The sequence below is a fragment of the Schistocerca serialis genome, chromosome 4, assembly GCF_023864345.2.
Source record: "Schistocerca serialis cubense isolate TAMUIC-IGC-003099 chromosome 4, iqSchSeri2.2, whole genome shotgun sequence".
Classification (NCBI taxonomy): Eukaryota; Metazoa; Arthropoda; class Insecta; order Orthoptera; family Acrididae; genus Schistocerca; species Schistocerca serialis.
Window position 1 is genome coordinate 202,690,969 of NC_064641.1, and position 13,623 is coordinate 202,704,591.

Genomic DNA, 13,623 nt, shown 5'->3' on the forward strand with positions numbered 1-13,623 from the left:
AGGAAGTGTTCAGCCACATGTGAAACGTCAACCACGACCTGCAACAAATGATGCCCAAGTAGGTGTTTTAGCTGCTGTCGCGGATAATCCGCACATCAGTAGCAGACAAATTGCGCGAGAATCGGGAATCTCAAAAACATCAACATCGATTGCACCCGTACCATATTTCTATGCACCAGGAATTGCATGTCGACGACTTTAAACGTCGTGTACAGTTATGCCACAGGGCACAACAGATATTACGGGACGATGACAGATTTTTTGCACGCGTTCTATTTAGCGACGAAGCGTCATTCACCAAGAGCGGTAATGTAAACCTGCGTAATATGCACTATTGGGCAACGGAAAATCCACGATGGCTGCGACAAGTGGAACATGAGTGACCGTGGCGGGTTAATTTATGGGGCATCATTATGGGTGGTGGGTCAATTGGCTCCCATTTTATCATCAACAAAAAATGGCTCTGAGCACTATGGGACTTAGCTTCTGAGGTCATCAGTCCCCTAGAACGTAGAACTACTTAAACGTAACTAACCTAAGGAGGTCACACTCATCCATGCCCGAGGCAGGATTCGACACTGCGACCGTAGCGGTCGCGCGGCTCCAGACTGTAGCGCCTACAACCGCTCGGCCACTCCGGCCGGCCCCCTTTCACTGATGGCTATCTAAATGGTGCAATGCATGCTGATTTCCTACGTATTGTTCTACTGATGTTCCTACAAGATATTTCATTGCATGACAGAATGGTGATGTACTTCCAACATGATGGCTGTCCGGCACATAGATCGCGTATTATGTGGCATATTTCATAACAGGTCGATTGGTCGTCGAAGCACCACACGTTCACCGGATCTGACATCCTCGGATTTCTTTCTGTGGGGAAAGTTGAAGGATATTTGCTATCGTGATCCACAGATAACGCCTGACAATATGCGACAGCGCATTGTCAATGTATGAGCGAACATTACGGAAGGCTACGGTCGCAGGTTCGAATCCTGCCTCGGGCATGGATGAGTGTGATGCCCTTAGGTTAGTTAGGTTTAACTAGTTCTAAGTTCTAGGGGACTAATGACCTCAGAAGTTGAGTCCAATAGTGCTCAGAGCCATTTGAACCATTTGAACCATTACGGAAGGCGAACTACTCGCTGTTGAGAGGAATGTCACCACACGTATTGCCAAGTGCATTGAGGCTGACGGACATGATTTTGAGCATTTATTGCAATAATGCGGTATTTACAGGTAATCACGCTGTAACAGCACGCGTTCTCAGAAATGATAAGTTCACAAACGTACATGAATCACATTGAAACAACCGAAATAAAAAGTTCAAACATACCTACGTTCTGTATTTTAATTTTAAAAAACCTACGTGTTACCAACTGTTCGTCTAAAATTGTGAGCCATATGTTTATGACTATTACAGCGCCATCTATCACAAAGGGAAAAAAGTGGTCAATTAAAAAAATTAACATTTCTTTATATACTATACGAATATGTAATAAAAAATGAGGATTCCTATTTAAGAAATAAAACGCAGTTGACACCCGTTTGACCTATGGCAGCGCCATCTAGTGGGCCAACTATAGCGCCATCTGGTTTCCCCCTTCAAGCTTGACATGTTTCGTTCTTTGTAGTTTTTTCGTTTGACGCTTATTTCGTGAGATATTTTACCCGGTCACGGTCAATGGACCACTCTGTATATACAAAGCACAACACCTATAAATGCATATGTTTCCGATGGTGTTGAGGACCATATCAACACTCGTATTTACCTTCTTTGCAGTCTAATAATTGTCGCTGTTACAAGTTTTGTTTTTTCCGGCTGCTTAATACATTCAAGCGTGTGTGGCAAGAGCAAGCAATTAATGCTTATTTTTCCCTGGGCAGCAGTTTAGGTGTTCAAGTGTGGACACGTGTACACGAAAAGGTAAGTCTATGCTCACAGGCGTAGTCCACTTGGTGGTACAGTTATCACCGAGCAGAAACCATCATATCGTAAAATTTGTGACGTTTTATGGGATTTTTTGACTATAGAAAGATTGGCTAGGTGCAAGGAGAACTCGCGCACAGAGGGTTAAATAGAAACTCAATTATGTATTTAGACAATTCATCCATTCGGAGAATCGAAAGTCTGATCATTTTTGCCTATTTTCCTGGCAAGTTATCGGTCCCAGGGATTTCAAGATTTTCGAGATTGTTTTAATTGCAGTAATGTAAATGCGACACAATGTCATGCAGGGGACAGTCCACCATTACTCTAGTAATCAGTGTTTCTGTACTCAGGCTCACTGGGTCGTAATTGACAGACGGACAGGCAGATTGGTAACAGATGATACGATTTTTTTTCATTTGATATAGTTAAAAATGTGCAGTTATCAGACTCCATGTTTTGATTATGATGTGAAATTTTGATTCTTGCCAAATTGAGTGTGCTCCCTGCCGCCGTTGGATAAGCAGCTGCAGCAGCAAGTCGTATACTCTTACCTCACTTATTTGTTACGTAGTATAATTCTTAATTTCTATGCGTGTTTTTGGTTTTTGCGTTGTTTAATTCATAAATTTCGGGTTTATTGTAGTATTTGAGAGTTGTAGCATCGCGATTTAGTACCTGAATAGTGTAAATTCGCGTAGTCGTCTGTCTTCTGTTTTTGTTTTGAACGGCCAGTGTCGGTTGGTCACAGCCAGTGTGCTCCCTGCCGCCGTTGGATAAGCAGCTGCTGCAGCAGGTCGTATACTCTTAGCTCACTTATTTGTTACATAGTTTAATTCTTAGTTTCTTTGCGTGTTTTTGGTATTTACGTTGTTTAATTCATAAATCCCGGGCGTATTGTAATATTTGAGAGTTGTAGCATCGCGTTTTAGTTCCTGAATAGTGCAAAATCGCGTAGTCTCATTCCGTCGACGAGCAGTGTGTCAGCAGTGCGCAAGTAGCAGCATTACTGCGTTTACTAGTCAATCTTGTATTTTAATAATCGTTTACATTTTGTTTTGAGATGTTTCTGCTCTCTGTAGATTAGTTAAGACGTTCTTTGCACAACAGTTTTAAGCATGGATAGGGACTGCAACTGCTGTGTTTGGATGCAGGCTGAGTTGGCATCCCTTTGCTCCCAGCTTCAGGCAGTGTTGGCTTCAGTCACGCAGCTTGAGACCGTTGCCAATGGGCATCACTGTGGGGGTCCGGATGGGGGTTTGTCGGGGACAGCCAGCTTGTCTCACACATCCCCCGACCGGACTACGACTGTGGCTGCCCGGGATACTGCCCACATTGCGGCTGATCCCTGACCTGTGGTAGAGTGGGAGGTCGTCTCGAGGTGTGGCAGGGGGCGAAAGACATTCTGGAAGGCTGAACGGAAGGCCTCTCCAGTTTGTCAGACAAACCGGTTTCAGGCTCTGTGTCAGGCTGATACTGATCTTCAGCCGGACATGGCTGCTTGTCCTGTTCCAGAGGTAGCCCCTCAGTCTGCAGGATCCGGGGGGTCGCAGAGGGTGGGCTTACTGGTAGTTGGGAGCTCCAACGTCAGGGACGCAATGGGGCCCCTTAGGGATATGGCAACATGAAAGGGGAAGAAAACCAATGTGCACCCGTGTGCATTCCAGGGAGAGTCATTCCAAATATGGACAGAGTCCTTCCGGATGCCATGAAGGCTACAGGGTGCACCCATCTGCAGGTGGTCGCTCATGTCGTCACCAATGATGTGTGTCGCTATGGATCGGAGGAAATCCTCTCTGGCTTCCGGCGGCTATATGATTTGGTGAAGACTGCCAGTCTCGCTAGCGGGATGAAAGCAGAGCTCACCATCTGCAGCATCGTCGACAGGACTGACAGCGGACCTTTGGTACAGATCCGAGTGGAGGTTCTGAATCAGAGGCTGAGACGGTTCTGCGACTGTGTGGGCTGCAGATTCCTCGACTTGCGCCATAGGGTGGTGGGGTTTCGGGTTCCGCTGGATAGGTCAGGAGTCCACTACACGCAGCAATCGGCTACACGGGTAGCAGGGGTTGTGTGGCGTGGGCTGGGCGGTTTTTTAGGTTAGATGGCCTCGGGCAAGTACAGAAACGGCAGCAGCCTCAAAGGGTGCGGGGCAAAGTCAGGACATGCGGGGACCATGCAGAAATCGGTATTGTAATTGTAAACTGTCGAAGCTGCATTGGTAAAGTACCGGAACTTCAAGCGCTGATAGAAAGCACTGAAGCTGAAATCGTTATCGGTACAGAAAGCTGTCTGAGGCCAGAGATAAATTCTGCCGAAATTTTTACAAAGGCACGGATGGTGTTGAGAAAGGATAGATTGCATGCAACCAGTGGTGGCGTGTTTGTCGCTGTTAGTAGTAGTTTATCCTGTAGTAAAGTAGAAGTGGATAGTTGCTGTGAATTATTATGGGTGGAGGTTACACTCAACAACCGAGCTAGGTTAATAGTTGGCTCCTTTTACCGACCTCCCGACTCAGCAGCTTTAGCGGCAGAACAACCGAGAGAATATTAGGAACACATTTCACATAAATTTTCTCAGCATGTTATAGTCTTAGGTGGAGATTTCAATTTACCAGACATAGACTGGGACACTCAAATGTTTAGGACGGGTGGTAGGGACAGATCATCGAGTGACATTCTACTGATTGCACTATCCGAAAATTACCTCGAGCAATTAAACAGAGAACCGACTCGTGGAGATAACATCTTGGACCTACTGATAACAAACAGACCCGAACTTTTCGACTCTGTAAGTGCAGAACAGGGAATCAGTGATCACAAGGCCGTTGCAGCATCCCTGAATATGGAAGTTAATAGGAATATAAATAAAGGGAGGAAGGTTTATCTGTTTAGCAAGAGTAATAGAAGGCACATTTCAGACTACCTAACAGATCAAAACGAAAATTTCTGTTCCGATACTGACAATGTTGAGTGTTTATGGAAAAAGTTCAAGGCAATCGTAAAATTCGTTTTAGACAGGTACGTGCCGAGTAAAACTGTGAGGGACGGGAAAGACCGACCGTGGTTCAACAACAAAGTTAGGAAACTACTGCGAAAGCAAAGAGAGCTTCACTCCAAGTGTAAACGCAGCCAAAACCTCTCAGACAAACAGAAGCTAAACGACGTCAAAGTTAGCGTAAGGAGGACTACGCGTGAAGCGTTCAGTGCATTTGAAAGTAAAATTCTATGTACCAACTTGACAGAAAATCCTAGGAAGTTCTGGTCTTACGTTAAATCAGTAAGTGGCTCGAAACAGCATATCCAGACACTCCGGGATGATGATGGCATTGAAACAGAGGATGACACGCGTAAAGCTGAAATACTAAACACTGTTTTACAGAGGAAGACCGCACTGCAGTTCCTTCTCTAAATCCTGGCACAAACGAAAAAATGGTTGACATCGAAATAAGTGTCCAAGGAATAGAAAAGCAACTGGAATCACTCAACAGAGGAAAGTCCACTGGACCTGACGGGATACCAAATCGATTCTACACAGTGTACGCGAAAGAATTTTCCCCCCTTCTAACAGCCGTGTACCGCAAGTCTCTAGAGGAACGGAAGGTTCCGAGTGATTGGAAAAGAGCATCGGTAGTCCCAGTCTTCAAGAAGGGTCGTCGAGCAGATGCGCAAAACTATAGACCTATATCTCTGACGTCGGTCTGTTGTAGAATTTTAGGACATGTTTTTTGCTCGCGTATCATGTCGTTTTTGGAAATTCAGAATCTACTCTGTAGGAATCAACATGGATTCCGGAAACAGCGATCGTGTGAGACCAACTCGCTTTATTTGTTCATGAGACCCAGAAAATATTAGATACAGGCTCCCAGGTAGATGCTATTTTCTTTGACTTCCGGAAGGCGTTCGATATAGTTCCGCACTGTCGCCTGATAAACAAAGTAAGAGCCTATGGAATATCAGACCAGCTGTGTGGGTGGATTGAAGAGTTTTTAGGAAACAGAACACAGCATGTTGTTATCAATGGGGAGATGTCTACAGATGTTAAAGTAACTTCTGACGTGCCACAGGGTAGTGTTATGGGACCATTGCTTTTCACAATATATATAAACGACCTAGTAGATAGTGTCGGAAGTTCCATGCGGCTTTTTGTGGATGATGCTGTAGTATACAGAGATGTTGCAGCATTAGAAAATTGTAGCGAAATGCAGGAAGATCTGCAGCGGATAGGCACTTGGTGCAGGGAGTGGCAACTGACCCTTAACATAGACAAATGTAATGTATCGCGAATACATAGAAAGAAGGATCGTTTATTGTATGATTTTATGATAGCGGAACAAACACTGGTAGCAGTTACTTCTGTAAAATATCTGGGAGTATGCGTGCGGAACGATTTGAAGTGGAATGATCATATAAAATTAATTGTTGGTAAGGCGGGTACCAGGTTGAGTTTCATTGGGAGAGTCCTTAGAAAATATAGTCCATCAACAAAGGAGGTGGCTTACAAACCACTCGTTCGACCTATACTTGAGTATTGCTCATCAGTGTGGGATCCGTATCAGATCGGGTTGACGGAGGGGATAGAGATGATCCAAAGAAGAGCGGCGCGTTTCGTCACAGGGTTATTTGGTAAGCGTGATAGCGTTACAGAGATGTTTAGTAAACTCAAGTGGCAGACTCTGCAAGAGAGCCGCTCTGCATCGTAGTGTAGCTTGCTGTCCAGGTTTCGAGAGGGTGCGTTTCTGGATGAGGTATCGAATATATTGCTTCCCCCTACTTATACCTCCCGAGGAGTTCACGAATGTAAAATAAGAGAGATTCGAGCGCGTACGGAGGCTTTCAGACGGCCGTTCTTCCCGCGAACCGTACGCGGCTGGAACAGAAAAGGGAGGTAATGTCCGTGGCACGTAAAGTGCCTTCCGACACACACCGTTGGGTGGCTTGTGGAGTATAAATGTAGATGTAGATGTAGATGTAGATTTTATAGTCCTAGTCCAAGAGAAAGTACTCCATAAGTTTCGATGGGTGACACGGGAGGTATGAATTACAAAACTCCTTCAGTCACAACGTTTCGTGTTTTAGTGTGTACACGACAAATTACACCTGATGGAGGACCCACATGGTCCGAAATGCATCGTGTACTTAATAAAACACGAAAAGTAGTGACTGAACTTGAAACGTCTACCCGTTCCGTAGAAAAAGGGTTCCTAACAGTCGGACAGCCAGACACACAGACAGACAACGAAGCTCTCGCATAAAGGTTGCGCACTTACCTATTCAGCTAAGGAATCTTGAAATCAACCAACAAACTGATGTGCGCACTTACTAAGGTATGACATATAGTATACGTACATCTACCAATTTGCACGATACATTTTTATACCTTCCCGATTTCAATGGAGAGGATAATACCTAGATAATTTCTGTTGATCAAACTGTGGCTACTTGGATAAAAGATATCATTTATATTTTTAGATTAGAGTGTGTTAAACCACTATCTAACATAGATGAACAAGAAAATGGGCTATACGCCTGACTGCAGGTGGAGTACAGCCTCCCTTTGTAATTTTTCCTCCTATCTATGTAATTATGTAGTTCTCAATTCCTTCGAGAAATCAATCATTGATAGTAGGAAACACAGTCATAGCTCAGTCACTCAAAATGATTCAGAAATTTTACTTGTTAGGATCAAATCAGGCGATGATTCTTCTTCTCTGCAGGCTCGTGCTTTGCGGCAGTCTACTAATCTGTACAAATAAAATGCCTCGTAATTTTGGGAGCGTTGTATAATCAGTCGGGAAACCTCAGATCAAGCGGATATTTGGCTTTGAAGAAGTTTATCCTTCCGAAGAAGTAATGGAGCTCTTGGATTATTATATGCAGGTTTGTATCCAGTCTTTCGGAAGTTCCATTCTGATTAACAACTACGCAATATATCGATGAATATAATTAATTCTCAAATGTCAAATACACACCTTTCGTATGAAGGAGCAATATATATATATATATATATATATATATATATATATATATATATATATATATATATGTATATGTATTTCCCTTTCAATCGTACAATTTCGTGTCAGTTATGTTCTGTCATAAATCTCAATAATCAGATTACAGTTCTTCAAACAAAGCTCAGGCTAATCGGCACGAAGACAATCTCGGAAGGTTTTTTTCTAACAACGCCCAGAGAGAGTACTGCAAAGAATAATTATGCGCTCATGGCATAGCTATTGTATGAAACTACTTTGCGCATGGATTCTGCGAGTATGAAGATAGAAAATTAGTAAACGTCATTCAAGGGTAGAACTGTATCAGAATAATTCATCGAATACAAAGAGATATTACATCTTCAACGTGGTAATAGTAGGGGGGGGGCGGGGGAGGGGAGCGTGGCGAAGGTCGTCGACCCATCGTTCTGGCCTGCTTCTACCCCCCCCCCCCTCCTCCCTCCCTTCCCAGGAACATTCTCCGATACTCACTCGCATAAGAAGCTGAGTGGACCTGAGTGCGGCGTGCAGAGACATAAATCACGATACAACACTGTCCATACTTGGAAATGAAAATGTGACCTTTATTGCCGGAATCTAGTACCCTATTCGTTAAACCGCCATGGCCACATAATACCATGTGTATTTAGCAATAGGAATTCATTTGTTTGGAGAGCATATATATTGTTTGCTGTCTATATTTGAGCATTATGCACAAGAAAATCTGTGCCAGTTATGCTACACAATGGGCTAAGAACCCGAAACCCAGGTCTCTGTATAAATAATTATGGAAAAGAACCGAAGGAAAACTAATTTTCTTCCATACAATGCCATACTTAGTTTCGACCACATGGTTTCATGAACAGTTTCAACGTTCCGACACGGCTGCTATCTTCGGAGTGTCTATTACATGTCGATTATACCGTAAAATCTGCCCTGGAAACTCAAACCTACATCCGTAATTAAGAATTGTCTCTGCAGCTAAATTAATCCAAACAAGTACTTACACAAAGGGCAGTGTATCACTGTAAAGTCCTCCAGTATGAGGCGGTAAGTCTAAAGGAGATTGAGGGAAGATATCACACAGATTTGTCACTGTAAGGACATTACGAAGTTTATAACTGACAGAAGAATCAATACCCACAAATGTAAAGCCACTCTTCAAATATTCTTTTTCTATCATTTGTCACAGTTGGCGTGAAGATCTGTAGAATTAAAATTTCAATTTACGTATTTGTTCCGCGACCTAATAAAATTGAGGTTTCAGTCGCTGAAGTGACAGTGAGGCACCTGTTGTGAGCAAACGAGAGATAATTATCTACATCTATACTCCGCGAGCCACCTTACGGTGTGTGGCGGAGGGTACTTATTGTACCACTATCTGATCCCCCCTTCCCTGTTCCATTCACGAATTGTGCGTGGGAAGAACGACTGCTTGTAAGTCTCCGTATTTGCTCTAATTTCTCGGATCTTTTCGTTGTGATCATTACGCGAGATATATGTGGGCGGTAGTAATATGTTGCCCATCTCTTCCCGGAATGTGCTCTCTCGTAATTTCGATAATAAACCTCTCCGTATTGCGTAACGCCTTTCTTGAAGTGTCCGCCACTGGAGCTTGTTCAGCATCTCCGTAACGCTCTCGCGCTGACTAAATGTCCCCATGACGAATCGCGCTGCTTTTCGCTGGATCATGTCTATCTCTTCTATTAATCCAACCTGGTAAGGGTCCCATACTGATGAGCAATACTCAAGAATCGGACGAACAAGCGTTTTGTAAGTTACTTCTTTCGTCGATGAGTTACATTTTCTTAGAATTCTTCCTATGAATCTCAACCTGGCGCCTGCTTTTCCCACTATTTGTTTTAAGTGATCATTCCACTTCAGATCGCTCCGGATAGTCACTCCTAAGTATTTTACGGTCGTTACCGCATCCAATGATTTACCACCTATGGCATAATCGTACTGGAATGGATTTCTGCCCCTATGTATGCGCATTATATTACATTTATCTACGTTTAGGGAAAGCTGCCAGCTGTCGCACCATGCATTAATCCTCTGCAGGTCCTCCTGGAGTACGTACGAGTCTTCTGATGTTGCTACTTTCTTGTAGACAACCGTGTCATCTGCAAATAGCCTCACGGAGCTACCGATGTTGTCAACTAAGTCATTTATGTATATTGTAAACAATAAAGGTCCTATCACGCTTCCCTGCGGTACTCCCGAAATTACCTCTACATCTGCAGATTTTGAACCGTTAAGAATGACATGTTGTGTTCTTTCTTCTAGGAAATCCTTAATCCAATCACAAACCTGGTCCGATATTCCGTAAGCTCGTATTTTTTTCACTAAACGTAAGTGCGGAACCGTATCAAATGCCTTCCTGAAGTGCAGGAATACGGCATCAATCTGCTCGCCAGTGTCTACGGCACTGTGAATTTCTTGGGCAAATAGGGCGAGCTGAGTTTCACATGATCTCTGTTTGCGGAATCCATGTTGGTTATGATGAAGGAGATTTGTATTATCTAAGAACGTCATAATACGAGAACACAAAACATGTTCCATTATTCTACAACAGATTGACGTAAGCGAAATAGGCCTATAACTATTCGCATCTGATTTATGACCCTTCTTGAAAATGGGAACGACCTGCGCTTTCTTCCAGTCGCTAGGTACTTTACGTTCTTCCAGCGATCTACGATAAATTGCTGATAGAAAGGGGGCAAGTTCTTTAGCATAATCACTGTAGAATCTTAAGGGTATCTCGTCTGGTCCGGATGCTTTTCCGCTACTAAGTGATAGCAGTTGTTTTTCAGTTCCGATATCGTTTATTTCAATATTTTCCATTTTGGCGTCCGTGCGACGGCTGAAGTCAGGGACCGTGTTACGATTTTCCGCAGTGAAACAGTTTCGGAACACTGAATTCAGTATTTCTGCCTTTCTTCGGTCGTCCTCTGTTTCGGTGCCATCGTGGTCAATGAGTGACTGAATAGGGGATTTAGATCCGCTTACCGATTTTACATATGAGCAAAACTTTTTAGGGTTCTTGTTTAGATTGTTTGCCTATGTTTTATGTTCGAATTCGTTGAATGCTTCCCTCATTGCTCTCTTCACGCTCTTTTTCGCTTCGTTCAGCTTTTCCTTATCAGCTATGATTCGACTACTCTTAAACCTATGATGAAGCTTTCTTTGTTTCCGTAGTACCTTTCGTACATGATTGTTATACCACGGTGGATCTTTCCCCTCGCTTTGGACCTTAGTCGGTACGAACTTATCTAAGACGTACTGGACGATGTTTCTGAATTTTTTCCATTTTTGTTCCACATCCTCTTCCTCAGAAATGAACGTTTGATGGTGGTCACTCAGATATTCTCCGATTTGTGCCCTATCACTCTTGTTAAGCAAATATATTTTCCTTCCTTTCTTGGCATTTCTTATTACACTTGTAGTCATTGATGCAACCACTGACTTATGATCACTGATACCCTCTTCTACATTCACGGAGTCGAAAAGTTCCGGTCTATTTGTTGCTATGAGGTCTAAAACGTTAGCTTCACGAGTTGGTTCTCTAACTATCTGCTCGAAGTAATTCTCGGACAAGGCAGTCAGGATAATGTCACAAGAGTCTCTGTCCCTGGCTCCAGTTCTGATTGTGTGACTATCCCATTCTATACCTGGTAGATTGAAGTCTCCCTCTATTACAATAGTATGATCACGAAACTTCTTCACGACGTTCTGCAGGTTCTCTCTGAGGCGCTCAACTACTACGGTTGCTGATGCAGGTGGTCTATAGAAGCATCCGACTATCATATCTGACCCACCTTTGATACTTAACTTAACCCAGATTATTTCACATTCGCATTCGCTAATAACTTCACTGGATATTATTGAATTCTTTACTGCTATAAATACTCCTCCACCATTGGCGTTTATCCTATCCTTGCGGTATATATTCCATTCTGTGTCTAGGATTTCGTTACTGTTCACTTCCGGTTTTAACCAACTTTCCGTTCCTAATACTATATGCGCACTATTTCCTTCAATAAGAGATACTAATTCAGGAACCTTGCCCTGGATACTCCTGCAGTTTACCAATATTACGTTAACTTTTCCTGTTTTTGGTCTCTGAGGACGGACGTTCTTTATCAACGATGATAATGTCCTCACTGGTAAGCCGTCAGGTATTTTATCGTTTCGCCCAAGGGGGGGTCCCTCTAACCTAAAAAACCCCCGTGTGCACGCCACACGTACTCTGCTACCCTAGTAGCTGCTTCCGGTGTGTAGTGCACGCCTGACCTGTCTAGGGGGGCCCTACAGTTCTCCACCCAATAACGGAGGTCGATGAATTTGCAACCATTATAGTCGCAGAGTCGTCTGAGCCTCTGGTTTAGACCCTCCACACGGCTCCAAACGAGAGGACCGCGATCGACTCTGGGCACTATGCTGCAGATATTAAGCTCAGCTTGCACTCCGCGTGCGATGCTGGTTGTCTTCACCAAATCAGCCAGCCGCCGGAAGGAACCAAGCGGCATGCGTCATTCGTTCCGACATGTGCTACTATCTGCAGCCGGTCACACCCAGTGCGTTCAATAGCTGCCGGAAGGGCCTCCTCCACATTACGGACGAGACCCCCCGGCAAGCACACCGAGTGCACACTGGCATTCTTCCCCGACCTACCCGCTATATTCCTGAGGGGCTCCATAACCCGCCTAACGTTGGAGCTCCCTATAACTAATAGGCCCGCCCTCTGTGACTGTCGGGACCTTGCCGGAGAATCGGCCACTGGCCCAACAGGCGAGGCATCCTGTGGTGGCTCGGAAACGATGTCATCACCACTAGGAAGCACCCCGTACCTGTTGGAAAGGGGTAAGGCAGCTGCCACGCGGCCAGATCCCACCTTCGCCTTTCGGCCAGGCACGCGCGAGCCCACCACTGTCCGCCATTCACCCTGGAGTGATGGCTGACCGGTAAGATGCTCACTGCCGGAAGACGCAGCGACATCAGGGGTTCCGCGTCCGCTCACAACAACCACAGTCCCTACACATGACTATGTTTACCCTACTCTATACGGTGACAAATTCCCAAGATAATCTTCTGATGAGCTACTCTGATAATCAAGAAACACTCACTGAAATACGAGACGCGAAAACTACGCTAGGTTTTCCCAGAAAAACTATTTAAAAGCTGAGCGCAGCAAATAAGTACAAACAATACTCGCTGCTGCTGGTGCTCTCGCTCTGGCTGTCACAAGACAACTGCTGATTCAAGTGACTAGTGGCTAACGGCCGCGAAACTAACAAAAGACAGTTTTAGGGCGCTTTCTGTTCTAAACGATCAAGAAAACACATACGGTTTTATACGATCGCAGGAGAATATGAACTGGTCGGAACTGTTACAAAGGGATCAGAGCTACCGAGGGTCGGTGCACTAAATTTCGTAACTTCTTAGCCCAACATATCTGGCAGACACCGTAACTGCGAATCTGTAGTTTGACACAGTAAAAGAAAATATCAGCAATACACAGTGTGTAGATTTGAGTAATTGAAGAAAGGGTTTATAATACACTAATGTGATTATTAGTCCATAGCTCAGTACCAATATAGAAAAATTTGTTAACACCTTAATATTATATACACGAAATACATCCTCATTATAAAAACACAGACTTTTTTATCTCACTATTAATTCACTTCATAAGGTTTTT